Raw genomic sequence first — 20,027 nt, forward strand, 5'->3', positions numbered from 1 at the left:
TCTTTTCTGGCCCTTTACAGAAAGCTTGCCAACCCCCGACTTAGGAAATGAAGCTTCCCTCTGCCAGTTAGAGGTGCCCTATTGCAATTGCCTGTCATTTTAACTCTCACAATAAGTTTAAATTCCATGATGGTTGGGAAGCATCTATCTTGCACACTGCTGTATCCCCAGGAACGGTTGCATAGTAAGTGCTTACTACATATTAATCAAATTAATTAATTAACAGTTAAAAAGGTGGACAAATTAGAGTGGAAATAAAATATCCCCTCGAGAGGCACAGAAATTACCAGTAATTTGAAATCTACATTGATTTCTTGAGATCAGATACATTCACTTTTTTGTTTAATTTTTTTTACCACCAAGAGCTCCAGAAAAGTTACATGTTAAGTAAATGTTCAACTATTGATTTATATGCACCTAAAAACTTTCATTTTAATTTTAGAAATGTTTGTATAGAAAATTGTGACCTTCGAGATGAAATAAAATATATACTTACCAAGTCCCAAATCTCCTTTCAGAGACATCTTTTTTTTTTTTTTTTTTTTGAGACGGAGTTTCGCTCTTGTCGCCCAGGCTGGAGCACAATGGTGCAATCTTGGCTCACTGCAACCTCCACCTCCTGGTTCAAGCAATTCTCCTGCCTCAGCCTCCTGAGTAGCTGGGATTACAGGCTCCTGCCACCACGCCTGGCTAATTTTTGTATTTTAGTAGAGACGGGGTTCTGCCATGTTGGCCAGGCTAGTCTCAAACTCCTGACCTCAGGTGATCCGCCCACCTCAGCCTCCCAAAGTGCTGGGATTATAGACATGAACCACTGCGCTCAGCTCAGAGACATCTTAACATCATTGCACTTACCTACTGTACTAGTTTACTCTGACTGTCATAATAAAATACCACAGACCAGGTGGCTTAAACAACAGAAATTCATTTTCTCGTAGTTCTGGAATCTGGGAGTACAAGATCAAGGTGTTGATGGGGATGGCTTCTTCTGAAGCCCCTTTCCTTGACTTAGAGATGGCTGTCTTCTGCCTGTGTCTTCACATGGTCTTTCCTCTGTGCCTGTACATCCCTGGTATCTCTCTCTGTGTCCAAATGTCATCTTCTTTAAAGACATCAGTCAGATTAGATCAAGGCCACTCTCACACCCTCCTTATAATTTAATCACCTCTTTAAAGACCTTATCTCCAAATGCAGTCACACTCTGAGGTACCGGGTGTTAGGGCTTCAACACATTAATGGGAGGGCACAATTTAGCCCACGACACCTACATATCTCCGTATGCTTTCTTCTTTTACACAAGGCTTGAGTACTTGCATGAAATCACATGTGAGGTGACTATCACATCACTGACCACTGAAAAATAATGTGGCCAATCCTGCCAGCTGGGGATGTGCACTCCTCTCTACCTTCTCTATCAAAGGAATTCAAATGTTTTCTGGGTCAAGGGTTTACCAATGACTGTTCCTCCAGTTAAACTTTCAATCAAGTCTTCAAGGTCAAGGTTTGCCCTGTACAGACAAATCACATAAATACTTTCAAGGTACTACATATGTTTCAAAATGGGAGAAAAAAAGATGGTGGGGGTGGGGGAGTGGGGGTGGGGGGTAAGCATGTTGACATCCAATGTAGTCCCAGCAACTCTGGAGACTGAGGTGGGAGGATCACTTGAGCCTGGAGTTCGAGGCTGCGGTGAATGGTGATCACACTGCAGCACTCCATCCTGGGCAACAGAGCAAGTTCCTCTCTCTCTTAAAAAAAAAAAAAAAAAAAAAGATGGGGGACTATTTAACCTAACTGTTCAACCATTGGAAATTGATTAGACTCATTATAATACAGCCATAGTATGGGATGGGATGTGATGTAGTCTTTTTTAAAGTTTACTAAAGAATATTTAGTGATCCTGAAGGCTCTGTACAATATTGTTAAAGGGAAAAAAATCAAGCCACAAAACAAAATGTATTCACTTATTTAATAAATATTTATTAAATATTTATTGAACACTGGCTATGGTCAGACAGGCAATGTTGTAGGGATTTGATGGTGAACAAAGCAAAGTATCTGCCTGTGTGGAGCTTAAACTGCAGTAGGAAATACTGATAACAAACAAATGACTATAAAACATGCTATCAGCTCATGTAGTGCATTGAAGGAAAATAGAGCAGAACAAGAAATCGAAGAATGGCAAAGAGAAACAATTGTTTTTGCTCATTTGGTCAGGAAGGTTTCTTGGAGGGAATGACATTTGAACAGTGACCTGACGCAGGTGTGAATGCTGGTCATTGGAGGGTCCGGGGGAAGAACATTCCATGAGGGGAAAACCGCAGATGCAAAGGTCATGAGGTGGAAATATGCCTGGCGTGTTGGGAGAATCTCAAGGGGGCCAGTGTGGTTGGAATGGAGTAAAACAAAGGCTTGTATACCAGGAACAGCATGATTTCGGCCCTGTGGAAATACAATAAGTGTAGAGAAAAAAAATTCTAAGGAGAGATAGCAAGATTATGACACTATAGGTCATCTTGATTTCCTTTCTTTTGATTGCCTACAATATTCTAAATTTTCTGCCATGTGTGTATTACTTTAGAAAGATAAAAATAATGAACGTTTCTATACAAAATTTCTGTGGAGCTCAATACCTTTGCCCTGGATGCTCTGATTGGTTGCTGGGTGTTTAGACAGCCACTCTGGCTGTGCGTCATTCCAGGAACAGGGGAGAACCCCCAGCTGGGAAAGCCAGAGGGAGGTGCTTGTTCAGATGCTCTCAGGCAGACAGAGCAGGCTGATTTACAGTTAGCGGTGAAGGTGCTAATGTGTCCTCTCAATGGCATCTCCCGCTATCAGCTATCAATATGTGTTAGCAGAATCCAATAACGACCTAATTGGCAACAGAGATCTGAACAGATGTCTCACCTAATAAAAAGGCTTTGTGGCCAGCAAGCTGACCCCTTTTGGGCTTAGCTGGGCTTTGGTACTTTGTGTGTGACCCCTTTTGGCAGTTGTCATTAATCAGACAAACTGGTTGATTGTTGATTGCTGTGTGTACCAAGTCTGCGGGTCAAACCTGGACCCATGGAGTGTACTTAGACCAGGTTCCCTGAACTCTGACCACGGCCTTGTCTTCTGTTATCTCATTTAATACACACACAGGCTAGACTCAAGGGCTTTATTGGCATCAATTATAAATAGCTATTGTAGCCAGATTCTTCACCCACCCATTCACCCTGTGAATCCCTGGTGGATTACTATGGACCCTTCATCGCATAGATTTAAGTAAGTACAGAGGTTGTTACTGGTGCTTATCTCTCTCCTTACAAACAGGGTCTGTGTGTGGTGGGAAGCAAACTGGCCTGAGGTTCCATCCACTGGTAGAAATGACCCCAAAGACTTCCCGTGCAGGGAGGGCAAAGAAGAAAGTGCTTTGGAATAGAGATACCCCCTTTCCTCCTCCTGAATGTATCAGGTAAGGTCAAGATGATGGTTATCAGCTTGCAAAGGCATTTTATCTTCCAAACTTCTGCTTGAATCAATTATGTTGGTGAATAGACTATGCTATTGTTAAGAGAATAGTCTCTTTACAGAGGCTTAAGCAACCAAATAGCAGAATTAATGTGCATGATATTAAGAATAAATGCCCAGAGACAGCATTCAGAACACAAGTAGAGCATTTCCCTGAGAATGAAAACGTTGAAAGGTTTGTATTCTGTAATCCTAATTTCAAAGTTCACAAGTAGTCAATAAAAAAGGAAAAGATAGTTGCATGGTCAAATAAATTTGGGCCTTGCTAGGTTTGACACATTGAGCCAGGTTGTTTTACTGCAGAATTTATCAGAACCTTTGATATGTAAGATAATTAATGGAAGTGTTATTTTGACTTAACCCTTCTTACAAAAGAGTGGTATTGGGTAGAATACAGGTCAATCTTTATACAGAAGCTGACATGCATCTTTTTTTTCTAATTTTTGTTATTTAGTGGTTCACAAATTTCTGATTAAAGAAGAGAGTAAGTTGAATTATTTTCAGGCTTCCCATTAGTCTCACCAGTAATAAGCATAGTTTTCTGAATCAATGAAGAGATGGAATACATGGACAAAATGGAATGGAAAAGTAGATCAGCAAAATGTTCTCAAGCATCTTGTTGCTTCCTCTCTGGCTCTATTTTTGTTATTGTGTGATTCTGGGCAATTTCCTGTTATTATTACACTTATTGTTGTCAGAGGAAACCAATTCGTTTTAATATTAGCCTGAGCAAAACATAATTAGGAAGAGAATCTGCTACCAAAAAGGAAACACGTATGTGCTACTTTGCATTCCAAAGCCCAGTACTCAGATAAACACTCACATGCACACACACACACACACACACACACACACACACAGGCAGGCACACATACACACACATGGGCACACACACAGAGGAGTCCTCTCCACACAATCTCAAAACATCCTGCCAAGCCAATAAAAAGCAGTCTTAGCCACTCCAAGGAAAAACAGCCTGAAAACCAGATGATTTACCAAGCTTTTCACGCTTCCTACTTTTATTTTGGAAGAGGAAAGAGAAGAGGTGATAGAGAAAGGGAGAAAAAAGAAGGGGATTGGCAAGGGAACAGCTTGGAGGCTGATGGCTGAACTTCTGGCCTTCTTTTCTTAGATCTCTCAGTACTCCAGGCTCACTACTGACATTTGTCTCTTGTGAGCTGAAACCTCTGGGTACTTGAAAGTCCATCATATCCATCCATGTGCTAAGGCTTCCTTCTTTCTCCCTTCTCTCCCTCTTTTTTTTTTTTTGCCCTCTCTTCGTAACAAAAGGCATTTCTCTTAACTGATTGTGCTGTTCACCCACCTTGGAAGGATCACCATTTCCTGGACAGATGCAAGAGGTGGGAAAGGGTCCAGAGAAGCAGCGAAGGAGGGACAGGGAACCGGCAGGCGAGGAATGCCAATTCTATCAGGCTGTGTTAGGTCTTTTCATGGTTTATTTTATTTAATACACACAATCATAATCATAGTCTAAGATAGGCACTGTTATCATCCCATTCTACAGATGAGGAAATCAGGCTTACCCAGGCTAAGGAATTGCTCAAGGTTACAAGGTTAGGAAGTATTGGAGGCAGGATTTAAATACAGACACGTTTACTAACTTTAAAGCCAGTACTTTTACCCACAATCCTAATGTACTTCATTTATCTTCTTCAGGCTTCAGGGTTCCTATGTATGAAATAGAGATTATCCCTATTTTCACTCTTGTCCCTCCAATATTCTCTACACAGTAGATAGAAAGATAGCAGCCATTTGAACTGGGCTCAGCTTCCAGGGGCATGACATAAAATTAATGTCTGCAGTCAGCCTGTATGGGCTGGTATGGATCTACTCCACAAAATCCTCAGGGAGCTGAGCTTCTTCTAACTCCACACTGTCCGATCCAGAGGGGTGACCCTTGTCTTCATAGTCCAGTATAGCAGCTGGTCTTTCAACCGTCACATCTGCATTCTAGGCAGAGGATGAAGAACAAAGTAAAGAAGGAAAAGGTCAAAACCACCTATCTTTTAAGCATGACTTTTGAATTACCCCATCACACTTCCACTGGTCCATTGGCCAGACTTAGTGTTACGGCTATACCTGCCTGCAGGAAAGGCTGGGAAATATAGTCTTTATTCTGTGATGCCATGCATCCAGCTAAAATTGTGGGTTTTGTATCATGAAGGAAGGAAGGAGTGGTTACTAGGGATAGTGCACAGTGTCTGCAAGAGGAACCCTTTCAAAATGTAAGTCAGATCATGTTACTCTGCTGAAAACTGGGTAAAGTCTTCCCACTCACTCAGGCTGAAAGCCAACGTCTTTGCAATGTCCAACAAGGCCTTCCATGCCTTGTTCTCAAGAGTCATTGCTTTCTTTCTGGCTGGGCCCTTCCTCTCATCTGGACCCTTTGTTCCTTAAGTCTCTGCTCAAACATCACTTCATCGGGACCACCCTACAGAAAACAGTATCCACTCCCCTATGACTCTCTGTACCCTTTACCTGGCTTTATTTTTGTTTTCTACTTTTATCCCCACCTTATCCCATCTGACATAGTCTATATTTGTTCAATTTGCTTATTGTCTATTTTCCTACTAGAATAGAAGCTCAGTGAGATCTACAACCTCATCTGTTTTTTTCACTGCTTTATATCACAGGGCCTAGAACAGTGGCAGGCACACCGTAGACATCCAATAGACAAGAGTTGAATAGATGAATGAATGATTGAATAAATTCTTGCTTTTTCCAACTTCCAAAATTTGGGAGAGGATGAATGGAAGTTTCCAATTTCAAAGAGCCTTGAAAACAGGAGGAGTCAAATATAAATTATTATTAGCTGTCTTTTGATGTCCTCCCATTTGTAAACGTGCTCTGTTAACAGTGAAGAATAATGCAAATGCGATTGGCCATTATTGTTTTGAAGTAAGGCTCAGTGAGATAGAATTTCCAGTCATTTCTTCCCAAAGGGCCAGAACTGTTTATTTTAAATCCATTTCTTCCCTGCCTTCAGTTTTGAATGAACATGGCTTTGCTGCTCATAGTTTCCTAATATATCACTTTGATGGTTTATTTCACCTTAAGTAGCATGGAATTGAAGTCTGAGACTGTATCAGGCTGATTTCAGGTCTCTTTTGCTTCCCTTTGTGCCATCGCAGTAGGGGAGAATTGTCAAGCTGTGCTTGGCCAAGTTAAATGAGGAGACCAGATGGTCAGAAAGAAAGGAATTTTGGTCCAGGTTTAGGAGGAGAAAAGCTAGGGGCAAAACTCCTGCATAGTTTTTGACCTAAAGATCAAAACACTCAGCACTGGGGGTACATTGTTGAATGCTGGGGGACCCCAGCAAAGGTTTGCAATGTAGGAGTTCCTTTTGGTGTTACTCTCCTAGGACTTTCTGCCAAAACTTCAAAATGATTTTGCTGTGCTGGAGTTTTGGTTATATGGGACTTTTAGTTTTCAGAGAACATTGATTTATGTTAAACACAACAAAAAGGAAAAAAAAAAACGGGAGGTAAAGAAGTCACTTCTGGCTTTTGCTTTTAGCAGGCAATTTTAAGAAAAAAGAAAACAAAATCCAAAACGGGGAAGAAAGGATGGAAGGAAACAAAGCAGCGATATAGAAGGCAATTTTTAAGATCTCTATCCCCCAACACAGAAAAGGCAGCTGGTGCAGAAACCCAGAAGCTGTTCCAAGTTGCATTGCGAAGTGGCATCGTGAGCTGTCTGGCACTGAGACAGGATGAGGAAGCAAGAGATAGAAAGTCAGGCAGGAGAAGGTGGCAGGGGTCCAGGCAGGAAGCAGTCTGAGTGTGAACAAGTGTCTTCGTGGTAGGGACAGATGGAAAAAGAGACTTTAGAGAAAATACTGCTGAGAAAGGAAGAGCCTGACTTCTTAACATCCTCTGATATAGCATTTCATCGCAGCTGGTGTTCAGCAGTCCTTGTTTTTAATATGCTGACTGCTGCGCTCAATATAAAATGGCAAGGCTTCTGCTCTGTGGCCTCAAAGCTTAAATGTTACCCCAAAAGAATAAACATAAGACACTGTTCTAGGAGTACCAGAATGCCAGGGTTGCCAGGGTTGACTGAGCTTGCCCAGGTTTTATTCTGATTGTCTCTAGCGTGCCTTGGTGACCTAATAGCAATGTGGCATGTCTATAGCTGAGATGATAAGCCACTTTCACATCACCTTCCTCATTTAAGCATTATAACCACTGTGTGGCATGAAAGTGGAATGAATTATGGTCACCATTACAAAGATGAGAGGACTGAGGCTCACCGAGGTTGGATGGCTTGCCCTCATTTGTAAAAGTGAGATTAGTATCTGGTTTTCTGTCTCCTAATGTTTGCCTTTTCTTTCTTTACCAGAGTTAGTTATCAACGCTGACTGAGTGTGCACTCTCCTAGACACCATGGGGAGAGGCAGAAGAGGAAACCAGATATGATCCTTCTCCTTGGGACTCTGCTGACCTAGGAAAAGAGACAGATGAATGCAGATAACTGAGTCTATATACAGAGACTGCCACAAGCTCACACTTTTTACTGAATGTTCAGACCTAGTCATACATCCTAAGGGCATTGTTGGAAGCTTCTGGAACTAAGTCTCTGGGGATTTGAATCAACTCAGAAGACTAACTCATTCACTTGGCTGTGGAGGCTGTTCCAGATATTAGGAGCTATGTATGTGGAGCCCCGGATTTGGGCCAAAAGATGCATTTGACTGGAGAGAAGGGATTGAGATTTGAGCAGTTGTTGGACAACACAGAAATGAAACAGCCATAGCAAACTTGCCTGCCATGATTTCTCTGCTGAGATAATGGGACTTTTCAGACTCCCTGTAACTGAGATCTAGATAAAAAGAGACGTCTGGAAAAAAACTGGTCCCAATTGTTGCTTGGCTTTGCTTTCATATCTGAGTGTGGCATATGTCAGACTTTGAAATGCTGGGTCTCTTGGAAATACAAATACCATCTGGGTCTGGATAATTCCCAGAAACCTAGGCTACTCAGTAGGAAATGAGGAGCTGGAAACATAATACCGAGACCAGGGGCTTGTCCTTGGGCCACCCTGTCTCGTGTCCTGGACACAGTCACATGACTCGTACAGAAAATGTCACTGGGAAGACACCATAAGGCTCATCTTTTCACGACACAGTGACCTCTGTTATGGACATCTTGATTTCTCTTTGAGAAGCCATCCCTCCCCAAGTGTGTATAGTCTAGCAGCCAAGTCCGCCTTGCCTCTGGCCAAGGGCAGCCTGAAACTCAAACAGGGCCCATCCCTTATCCCTGGATGGAAATCTTGAGCAGAGTGCCTGACGGGACTGAAGATGGCTGAAATTCCAGCAAGCAGACAGTGGTTCTCTGAAGAGGCTCCCCTCCGCCCACACCCATGAGTGTCTGCTCCCCAGATGCTCCAATCCTACTTCTCCAGCTTTACCTTCTGTTCCATAAGCTGCTTCATTTTCTTTCTCCAAATCCCTCTTTTGCTGGTTGGACAAAGATTGTTTCTGTTGCCTGCAATCAAATAACCCCAAAGGATGAACAGGTGAAATCATAAACATACTTTTAAGTGCTTGGAATATGCCTGCTTCTGTCCGTCCTTCAACCCACTTGCATCAGAAGCCCCCTTGGAGGATGAGGGCCTGTCCTATGAACCATGGTGGTTCAGAGTGGAACACAGCAGCGTGTGGAACACCAGGAATTTAGAGCAATCAGTGAAATATGATGTAGGCCTCTATGTCAGAAAAAGTACTAATAAGCAGTTGATTATTAGTAATCAATAATAGCCTTCCCATTTTATATCGAGCACAGCACTCAGGATGTTAAAAACAAGGACTGCTGGACACCAGCTGCGATGAAATGCTTTATCAGAGGACGGCCCTTGATGTCTATGTCCATTTGCAAGTGTGGCATTAATTACAAGGCTGGTTTAAGTATAATCAGTAAGTTTATATGCTGGATGCTCAAGGTGATTTCTGGCTAAACATGGAATTTCTATTTCTATTTTCCTTATGTTAAAAGCCGGAACAGCAAAATGTATTCCTAATGTCACTATTATGACATTTACATCCCGAAAAGTTGCAGTAAATGATTAATACAATAGTGAAATGCCTGGAAACCTGTTCCTTTTTTGCTAAAAAAAGGAGGGCACTTTTTATGTCTTTGATGTGAAGTTCATGTTCTTTGACAGTGATGGAACATGCTACAGGAAAGGCTGACTACATTTTACTAGAGAAGTAAAAAAGAAATGCAGGAGAATCTCACAGCTCTGGGATTGAACGGAAAGCAAAGGAGGAGCTCCTCTAGGGGGCTATGGGATGCCTCTGTGTAGCTATTGAATCTCTGGGGCCATGGATGAGAATTTGGTTGGTCAGTAGGTCAGCATTCAAGAGTATGGGCTGGATGCAGAATAAACGACCTGCTGAGAGTAATGGCCACTGCTTTACTTCTGTCTTCAAAATCCGGAACAAGCTCCTCTTTTGGCCAACTCTAACCTGGAACCATGCAGATTAGGAAGAGAAAGAGAAGCGGATTGTGAGAAAGATTTTAGCTTGGTCAAGTTGATAACGGAATGATTCAGAACAATGCAACCCTTATCAACTAGGTATATCTCTTTTTTTCTACATTTATTGTCCAAATAAAGCAAAATCATGCTTTCACCTGCCTGACATGATGCAACTGTCTTTCATACAAATGAAAACAGATTAGCGCTGTCCGAGATAGTAGACACTGTCATTTTATTCATCGCTGGATTATGTTTACTTGCACTACTAGCTGAATTGCACTCCCCTTTAATATCCTGTAACTTAAATACCAACATATAAGGCTTACCACTTTTATTACATTTTGTATTACATAGTAAATTAATAGGAGAGGGGGCAAAGAAGGAAAAATTATATATGATATATGAATATATAATTAATAATTATATATTAAATATATTTAATTACAAATATATAATAATTATATATTATATTTATTTTATTATATAATATACAATTATTATATAAAAATAAATATAATATATAATTATTATATAATATATAATAAAAATGTATATAATGATTCATTATATATAATAATATATAATATATCATAATATATAACATATAAATATATATAGCAATACCAAAAAGGAAGCATGTATGTGCTACTTTGCATTCCCAAGCCTAGTACTCAGAAAAACATGGACACACACACACACACACAGGCAGGCACACATATGCACACATGGGCACACACACAGAGGAGTCCTCTCCACACAATCTCAAAACATCCTGCCAAGCCAATAAAAAAGTCTTAGCCACTCCAAGAAAAAACAGCCTGAAAACCTTCATGCTTCCTATTTTTATTTTGGAAGAGGAAAGAGAAGAGGTGATAAAGAAGGGGAGAAAAAAGAAGGGGACTGGCAAGGGAACAGCTTGGAGGCTGACGGCTGAACTTCTGGCCTTCTTTTCTTAGATCTTTCAGTACTCCAGGCTCACTACTGACATTTGTCTCCTGTGAGCTGAAACCTCTGGGTACTTGAAAGTCCATCACATCCATTCATGTGCTAAGGCTTCCTTCTTTCCCCCTTCTCGCCCTCTTTTTGCCCTCCCTTCCTAACAAAAGGATTTTCTCTTAACTTGAGTGTGCTGTTCACCCACCTTGGAAGGATCACCATTTCCTGGGCAGGAAATATATAATAATTATATATTATATATTTACTTTATTATGTAATATGTAATTATTCATTATATATTTATATATCATTATACATTTATATATTATATATAATTATATATATAAAACCACATACATATACTCTACCCTCAGTATGTGGTAGTAACTCAGTTTCCCCTTGAGAGGGTCAATTGCCCCCTAGGTGCTACAGTAACCCCTTTCTTTGCTTATCAAGCTCCTAGCATGCAGACCTCAAAGTAGTCAGGTGGCAGTGTTAGTTTACAGTTAACAGCTGTTGTTTGTCCCTGTGGACAACCCCCTGTGAAAAGCACACAAAACCTACTCCTGTTTTCTCAAAGCTACAGATGTCTTCTTGGGCTCTCCTTTGGAGCAACTTTCCAATTTCCTCTGAAACATGACCTTGGAATTCAAGGCATATTAAGTCTTTCACACACAAGTTCCATTTGGAAACAAAGAACGTGTAAGAAGAGGGAGGTGGAGGAGGAGAACATTACTTTTCAAGGAAGGTGAGTTCTTCCAGAGGGGATTATATCACAGTCGTTCCTTGTCCTTGGCCCTAGCACCATCACCATTGTTGCTTGTGGATCTAAAGCTCTATTTTCTGGTGTGATGTGTCATGAAAAAACTAACATGAGAAACCTACATGGAAGAGCAATGAGATCATGTGATTCTTGGGACCTGGTGCTATATTAATTCAGAAATGTGAAATAATTCTGGAAACAAAACCAGAAAAACTATCCTCCAATCTTGCACAGGGCTTCTTTTAAAAATAATAATAATAATTTTATGAGGTTAAAAATAACAAAAATTATAGGTTGACAAAATATTGAACACTTAGTTCAAGACAGAAATTGGTAGAGTAAGGGGAAAGATTTGCATTGGCTGAGTTTAACTTATAAATCAAGAAAAATCAACAGAGAATTTAATCCAAACATGCACTGCACATAGTTTCTACTGGGCTTGTGTTACCGAGGTTAGTGTCGTGGTTGAGTTCCCTAGGAAGGAAGCAAGAAAAATTGATGACATCTGTCCTCTTAGGTCTTTTTTGCTTTCCTGATAGCTACTTCAGAGGCCTTGGAATTATTTTGTGATAAACTCTTCAGAGGACTGGTGAAAATGTAATCATGGGGGTTGAACAATTGGAAACCAGAAGTCTATCTGTGTTTCTGGGACCCTTGTGAAGCATTTTCCCCTTGCCGCCAACAAGATCAGAGAATCCGGAGGTTCTATGGTAGAATTGTCCTAAATAATGGAAAGCCACTAAGATGATAAGAAAGATTCAGAGTCATACCAAACCAGTGAAACTCAGGGTATCCTAGCCTCCTGTCACCACTATCATCTCATTCATTCGTTCAACAAAAACTTAGTAAAACACTGTGGCAGATGCTGTTGGTTATTGTCCATCTCCTTTGGGCCTTGCCACTTGTGTGGACTCCAGCCAACTTCTTCTGCCAGTATCTGTATCTCTTTGTTTGAGGGATTCTCCAAAGCCATTCTGCCACACCCACTTCTAGATGAAGAGGTGAGGAATTGGTGCCACCTGGAGCAGTCCCCCACCAATGATTGGCAAGAGTTTCCTTATAAATACCTCAGCTCCCTTACTCCTAATGCTGAGGTGCATTTCTCTACCATATCCCAGTGTCCCCATGGGACTGAGCTTCTGTGGCCCATGACATTAGCTGGTCTGATGGCACATCCTTTACCATCTGCTTTCCTTCCCTGTGTAGCTCCCCATCCCCTCCCAGTGTTTTCTACACCTCCCGAGTCCACTCTTTCTACTTGCATCCTCGCTCAGAGTCTACTCCTGGGGAACCCAAACACCTACTGTGTGCCAGGGATTCACTGATTGAGGATACAGCAGATGATGAGATTTCAGACACCAGTGACAGGCTGGTGGGAAGATGTTTGATGGAAGTTTGAGAATTTATTCTAACAACTTACTTCATAGAATTTGTATGAGGCTTAAACTTATAAAACTCTTAAAAGAGTGTTTGGCATATAGCAGCAACTAAGAAATTATTAGTTATTATATTCATTATTCTGATGAGCTAAGGCATTGGGTGTTTACTAGTTCTCTTGTTAAAATAGAAATTTCTATGCAAAGGTAGTGCATTAAGCTCTTAGTGGCCATTAAAGCTTTAAGAGGAGTAGATTTGTCAAGAAGCTTTCATCACTGTGCTAGACTTTGAAGGAATGAGTCAAAAGGCAAAGTAAGCTTTAAAGGTGGTGGGGGAAGGAGCAAGAGCTGACTGACATGAGCCCTGGGATCAGTTCCTGGGATCTCCTGGTAGGCAAGAACCATCCTGGGGCTCCAGGTGGCCTGAGTGCCAAGGCACAGTCTAGAGCAGGCAAATCCAGGCTTCTCTGAGTCCAAAGCCCTCAATAGAAAAGTGGCAGTGCTGAGATTTGAACATAGGTCGCACTCATTCATTTATTCATTTGGCGTTTTCATAGATTTGTTCAATATTTTTTTTTGAGTTGGAGTTTCAAAGGTTATCAGGGGATTCCCAGTGGAAGAGCAAGTATTTATAAACCAATGGTGTGCAATAAAATATCCTAAGTGCTTTGGGAGAACATATGTGTGGGTCAGAAACAAGAGAATGGCTCCTTCTGCCCTGGGAGGAAGGGGAGGAGGGTCAAGAAGAGAAAACTCTTGATCTGAATTTTGACAGGCGGCTGACCCTCCAGCCTACTTCACTCCATTGCATCCCCAGTGCTGGGGCACGGGCAAGTCACTTCATTTCTCTGAACCTCACTCAGGTTCTTCACCTGTGACATGGGGATCCTCATCCCAAACTCACAGGGCAGCTCTGAGCATTGCAGAAGAGCAGGTGTGGGAAAGTACTGAGCAGCACCTCTGCAAATGCCATTTTCCATGCAAGATGCGGCTAAGAAAACTACTTCTTAATATGAGGATCACCCAGGCCTGAGGGAGCCCTGGCACAGGCTGCATGAGGACATGAGCAGGAGGGCACAGACAAAAAGGAGTCAAGCTCTGGAGTTAGATGGCTTCAATCCAAATCTTGGCTTTATTCCTTATTGATTATGTGACCTTGGGCAAGTTCCTGAACTCTTTGAGCTTCAGTAACTTCGTCCATGCAGCGTGAGTGATAATATTAATAGTTCTCACCTCTTGGTATTGTTATAAGAATGAAATGAGATAATTTAAGTGCCTGGTGCACAGTAAGCACTCAGTAGATGTCATTATTATTTAGAAGGAACTCCTGGTAGAGGGAAAACTTGTGTGACAAGGTTCCTATCCTCTACATGTGGATGACTATCATTCAACAATCTAGGATTGGGTCCAAATGTTCGACACTTTAGATTTAGGGGGCTTTGTGTTTTGACTCACTGGCTGCAGATATTGGCAATGCCTGACTCAGGTACCCTAGACTTTCTTCTCCATAGGCTGAAGGCTCTGTACTGGACACACCTGTGACTCCCTGCCTAAGAGGATGCAAACTTGGTCTGCACACCCGGCAGGCTGAATGTGCCCTTAGACACAATGACAGAAGAAAGCTGATGCATGAGCACCCCAGCTTCCTTGCCCTCTTGCTGGGGTGTGATTCTGAGGCATTTCTACAATGACCTTGCTAATCACCCTGCAAGATTCAGTTCCAGTTGCCCACAGTGGTAACTAGCTGAACAACACACTCCTTATTACCTTCTGTCCCTTCTCTATCTTGGGCTCCCATTCCTCCACTAGTATACGCTAGGATCACCTCCTAAGTAAATAACTGCCCTGAAATCCTTCATTATGGGTCTGTTTCTGGGAGAACCCAAACCAAGACACTCACTGGCATGTGCCTCTAAACAAGTTCAACACGGGCCAAATGAAGTGCAAGGTCATATAGCTACCTGCATATAATCACAACTGTCTAGACAGCCAGTTCAGGCCCAAGCAGATTTTTGCTTGCTTGAATTATTTGGGTTGGCTTGGCCAGGCAGTCCTGGACTCCCTCCAAAATTCTTCCAGCCCCCGCTTTCCTTTCGTCTCAGAGACTTAACCTCCAAAGCTGGCAGGCTTCAGATGGGAACAACACAGGATTCTGAGAAGGGCAAAATGTGGGCTGCTCCTGTGAGCAAGCACAGGATAGAAATGCAGCTTTTCTCTTGTTCTCAAAATGAAACACCAAGGCCCTCCCATCTGCTCTGAGTCCAGAGATGAGGCTCAAACAGTTCTCTGGAATCAATGCCACTATCAAAGGTGAGATATCAACACAGAGTTGGAGGTATGTATGGGAATGGGAGCAAGTCGTCACCACTTGGAAACACTAATAGCAGGTCCACCCTGGGGTCATTCACATCTGGCTCCCACGTTACTCTCATGACTATACAGCAGAGCTGATGTGATTCATGCATTTATCATGATGCCCAGGCCCTCGTGAAAAGTCTGCCAGCTGAGCAGATGGAAAGCACCAAATTCATCTCAAATTCAGAGGTGGGAAGGAGATTTAATCATAGCAGCCCTCCTCTTCTCAATAGACCCTCTTGAGAAGGAGCAGGGAGGAGCCAGGATCTCAACGTTGCAGAACTAGAAATGAGAGAGCATGGATTTCAAGAGAAGACAGAAGCCATTGAGGTAGTAAAGAAAAGTGAGCATTTATTGAGGGCCTCACATGTGCTGAGCCTTGCGCTAAGTAAGCACATCATATACATGATTGTAGTTAGTCTCCCTTTCTCTCTTTCTCTCTCTGACTCGCTCTCTTTTTCTCTCTCTCCTTCTGTCTTTCTCTTTTGCATATATTATCCAAGTTTAGAGATGGGAAAATTGAGATTTAGAAAGAATAATTTTTTTGCCCAAGATCACTTGCGCAAAAAGAGGGTAAGAAAGAGAAATGAAGTTTGACCTAGGTGTAACTTACCCTAGGTTTGTGTTCTTATCCATGGCACTTAGAAAGCCTGACTCATTAGAAAACCATGAATTGTGACCCTTCTGGTCCTCATTACCAGGTCTGGCAATAGACATTTGGGGGTAAATGTACCCCCTGTTAAGTACTAGCATGGAAGATACAAAGATAAATAAAAATGGGCCCTCCTTCCTTATTATCACTTTGATTTTTTTTCTTTCTGTGCCTTTTATCACCACATTCAATTATCCAACAAGCTTCTTTCACAAAGTCATCCAGACTTTGACCTTCCTTTTGACTTCCCGAGTCACCAGGTGATGGGTCCTCATCACGTCTCCTCTGGGAGTGTCATGGCCTCAGCCACCTGGTGACCTTTCTGCCTTCAGTTTATTGGGATAACCTTTTGAACCATAACCTCTGCAATGTCACCTGATAGGCAGAAGCTGACATCTATTCCCTCTGCTATCATTGGGACACATAGGGAGAGAGGACAGAATTGGGAATTGAGTGGCTCAGAATCTGGCCTTGCTCTGCCATTAACTGCTGGGTGACCTTGACCAAGTCACTTCTCTTTTGGGGCTTCAGGTTTTCATCTGTAAAATGGAAGAATGGGATTTAGGGGTTTGGAATTTCCTGGGAGTGTTTTATGGGCCTCTTTACAGGGTTTATTCATTCATTATTCATTAAGCCCCCAATATGTGCCAAGGATTGTTCTTAGCAACAGGGATTGAGCAGTGAATAAAAACAGAAAAAGCACCTGGTTTTGCTAAGCTTACTTACTTTCTAATCAGGGAGACCAGCCAGGGTGGTGGCTCACACCTGGAATCCCAGCACTTGGGAAGGCTGAGGTGGGTGGATCACTTAAGGCCAGGAATCTGAGACAAGCCTGGTCTGGTCGGTACAAAAATAGAAAAATTAGCCAGGTGTAGTGGTGCATGCCCATGGTCCCAGCTACTTGGAAGGCTCAGATGGAAGGATCACCTGAGCCCAGGAGGTCAAGGCTGCAGTGAGTTGTGATCATGCCACTGCCCTCCAGCCTGGGTAACATAGTAAGATTCCATCTCAAAAATAGATAGACAGAATGATAGATAGATAAAGGAGACCAACAGTAACACATAATCTATTTCAGGTAATTGTCAGTGCTGAGAAGAATAACAAACTGGATAAGGACACAGGGAGACAGGGTGCTATGCTAAATAGCTGGCCAGGGAAGGACTTATGGTGGTGTGACAAAGCCAGGCCTGAAGGCGGTGAGGGGCAGAGTCATGCAGGTGGGTAGGGTGGAATTCTCCAGGTAGAAGGAACAGCCTATGCAAAGGCCATCATGGGTGTGAGCATGGCATATGCAAGTAACAAGAAAGGGGCCAGGCGTGGTGGCTCACGCCTGTAATCCCAGCGCTTTGGGAGGCCGAGGCAGGTGGATCACCTGAAGTCAGGAGTTCAAGACCAGCCTGACCAACATGGAGAAACCCTGTCTCTACTAAAAATACAAAATTAGCCGGGCATGGTGGTGCATGCCTGTAATCACAGCTACTCATGAAGGCTGAGGCAGGAGAATCGCTTGAACGCCGGAGGCAGAGGTTGCGGTGAGCCAAGATTGTGCCATTGCACTCCAGCCTGGGCAACAAGAGCAAAACTCTGTCTCAGAAAAAAAAAAAAAGTAACAAGAGAGGTACCAGTGAGGGAAGTGGAGTCACAGCATGGCAGGGAATACTGTTAGAGACTTGATGAGGCACATGGTCATAGAGAGCTTGGAAACCCTGTAGGACTGTTGGAACTCACCAGAGGGTTCGAAGGAAAGGAATGACAAGACCCAACTTAACATTTAAAAATGTAGCAATAGAATGTAGATTATCAAGAGGGAATTAGGGAGATCAGTTAGAAAACTTTTGCAAAATCCAGATCAGAGCTGGTGGTGACCTGACCAGCATAAGAACTGTGGAAGAGAAATGCTCAAATGTGGAGTCACACTGGTAGGATTTGCTGATAAATGGAATGTGGAGAGAAAAGGGAGGCAAGGCTTATGGCCTGCAAAGCTAGAAAAATTAATTGCCATTTACAGAGATGCGAAATTCTGGGAGGAGGAGCAGGTTCGGGGGGCGGTAAGGAGTTTGGTTTTGAACACTTTAAGTTCAATAGCTAGTAGACATGTGATGTAATAGTAGACATGTGTAGCTAGTAGACATGTGATGTAAGCTGGTAGACATGTGTAGCTAGTAGACATTTGCTTTATAAGTCTAGCATACTGAGAAGCTGTCTGAACTGGAGGAAGAAATTAGTGGCTCATCAGCATTAGGGATGGTGTTTAAGTGGTGACACTGACTGAGCTTAAGTAGGGAATAAGTATGCATAGCAGACTGGGCTATAGAGCACAACAGCATTTAATGACAGAGAAGAAGGGAGAACCCAGTAAAAGAGGCTGAGGAGGAACAACCTGCAAGATAGAAAGAGGATTGAGAAAGGGGCATCCTAAACTAAGGGGACAAGTCTTCAAAGAAGAGGATGTGATGAGCCGTAGCCAGTGCTGCTAACAGGGCAAGACGGAGGAGGACTGAGAAGTGACCACTGGATTTGGTATCATGAGGGCCATTGATTGCCTTTTAAGTGTGATTTCAGTGAACTGGAAAGTTGTGAAGAAGGCTAAGTGTGCAGAGCTCTGACCCCTTCCTTGGTCCCCTCCAGCCACTGGCGAAATCTTGGCTCACTGCAACCTCCGCTTCCTGGGTTAGAGCGATTCTCCTGCCTCAGCCTCCTGAGTAGCTGGGACTACAGGTGCACGGCACCACACCTGGCTATTTTGTGTGTGTGTGTGTGTGTGTGTGTGTGTGTGTGTGTATTTTAGTAGAGACGGGGTTTCACCATGTTGCCCAGGCTGGTCTCGAACTCCTGAGCTCAGGCAATCTGCCCGCTTCAGCCTCCCAAAGTGCTAGGATTACAGGTGTGAGACACCATGCCTGGCCAAGTTTTATCAAAAGAAAATAGATCCTCAGTAATCTGGACACCAAGAGAAGAATGGAGACTTTTCTACCTCAATGTGAGTTGTAGAGGAGAGAGGAAGTTTCAGTCCCCCAGACCTTCAGACCACCTGGTCCACCATCCTTAGGAGACTAGATGAGAGGCAGCTGGGCTAGGGTAGGCTGAAGGAAGAGGTCAGGGTGGGATCTTGAAGGATGCTGTATTAGTCTGCTCTCACACTGCTAATAAAGACATACATAAGACTGGGTAATTTATAAAGAAAAAGGTTTAATGGACTCACAATTCCGCATGACTAAGAAGTCCTCACAATCATGGCTGAAGGCAAAGGAGGAGCAAAGGCACATCTTATGTAGCGGCAGGCAAGAGAGCGTGTGTAGGGGGAACTGCCCTTTATAAAACCATCAGATCTCGTGAGACTTATTCGCTATCACGAGAACAGCATGGGAAAAAGCCGCCCCCATGATTCAATGACCTCCACCTGGGTCGCTTCCATGACACGTGGGGATTATAGGAGCTACAATCAAGATGAGATTTGTGGGGGGACACAGCCAAACCATATCTGATGCCTTTGGGGTGTTAAATAAGAGGAAACCTTGCTGGTAAGATAGGGTACACAGAAAAGCACACAGAGGGAACCGGAGCTCAGAATCCAGAGGCTGGCAGGCACCAGGGAGCTTTGTGGGAGCCAAGCTATAGCCTGCAACTCATCTGTTTCAATTGCATTAGCAACACATACCACCATCACCTGGGAGGAACCACATAGCTGCTCTTCCCATTGCTGTCTGATGAGCTTTTGCCACCACCTATCTTACCATTTTTGTTGGATTTTCCAGCTGAAAAGATTCCTGCTCATGCTCTTAAAATTTTGCAGCTCTGATCCTCACTACCCAATTGGACACACTGCTTTTTAATGACTCAGGACACTTGTAAATCCCCTAAAACAGCATGGGTGAGAAGGTGGTGCTCTTGATACCCAATGGGACCAGGAGATATAGATGAGAAATTCTCC

At 42.9% G+C, this 20,027-nt stretch overlaps 1 long non-coding RNA gene across 1 annotated transcript in view; it reads left to right on the top strand.

Annotated features, from left to right (window-relative positions):
- LOC134756586 (uncharacterized) overlaps positions 1 to 10,177 on the top strand; it is a 39,929-nt gene extending 29,752 nt beyond the window's left edge. The window contains exons 2-3 of the long non-coding RNA XR_010129410.1: positions 3,316 to 3,457; positions 7,876 to 10,177. This is a non-coding gene — a long non-coding RNA (uncharacterized lncRNA). The remainder of the gene's footprint in view (positions 1 to 3,315; positions 3,458 to 7,875) is intronic.
- The last annotated feature ends 9,850 nt before the right edge of the window (positions 10,178 to 20,027 follow it).

Source organism: Gorilla gorilla, chromosome 10 (assembly GCF_029281585.2).
Source record: "Gorilla gorilla gorilla isolate KB3781 chromosome 10, NHGRI_mGorGor1-v2.1_pri, whole genome shotgun sequence".
In the NCBI taxonomy this organism is placed as follows: Eukaryota; Metazoa; Chordata; class Mammalia; order Primates; family Hominidae; genus Gorilla; species Gorilla gorilla.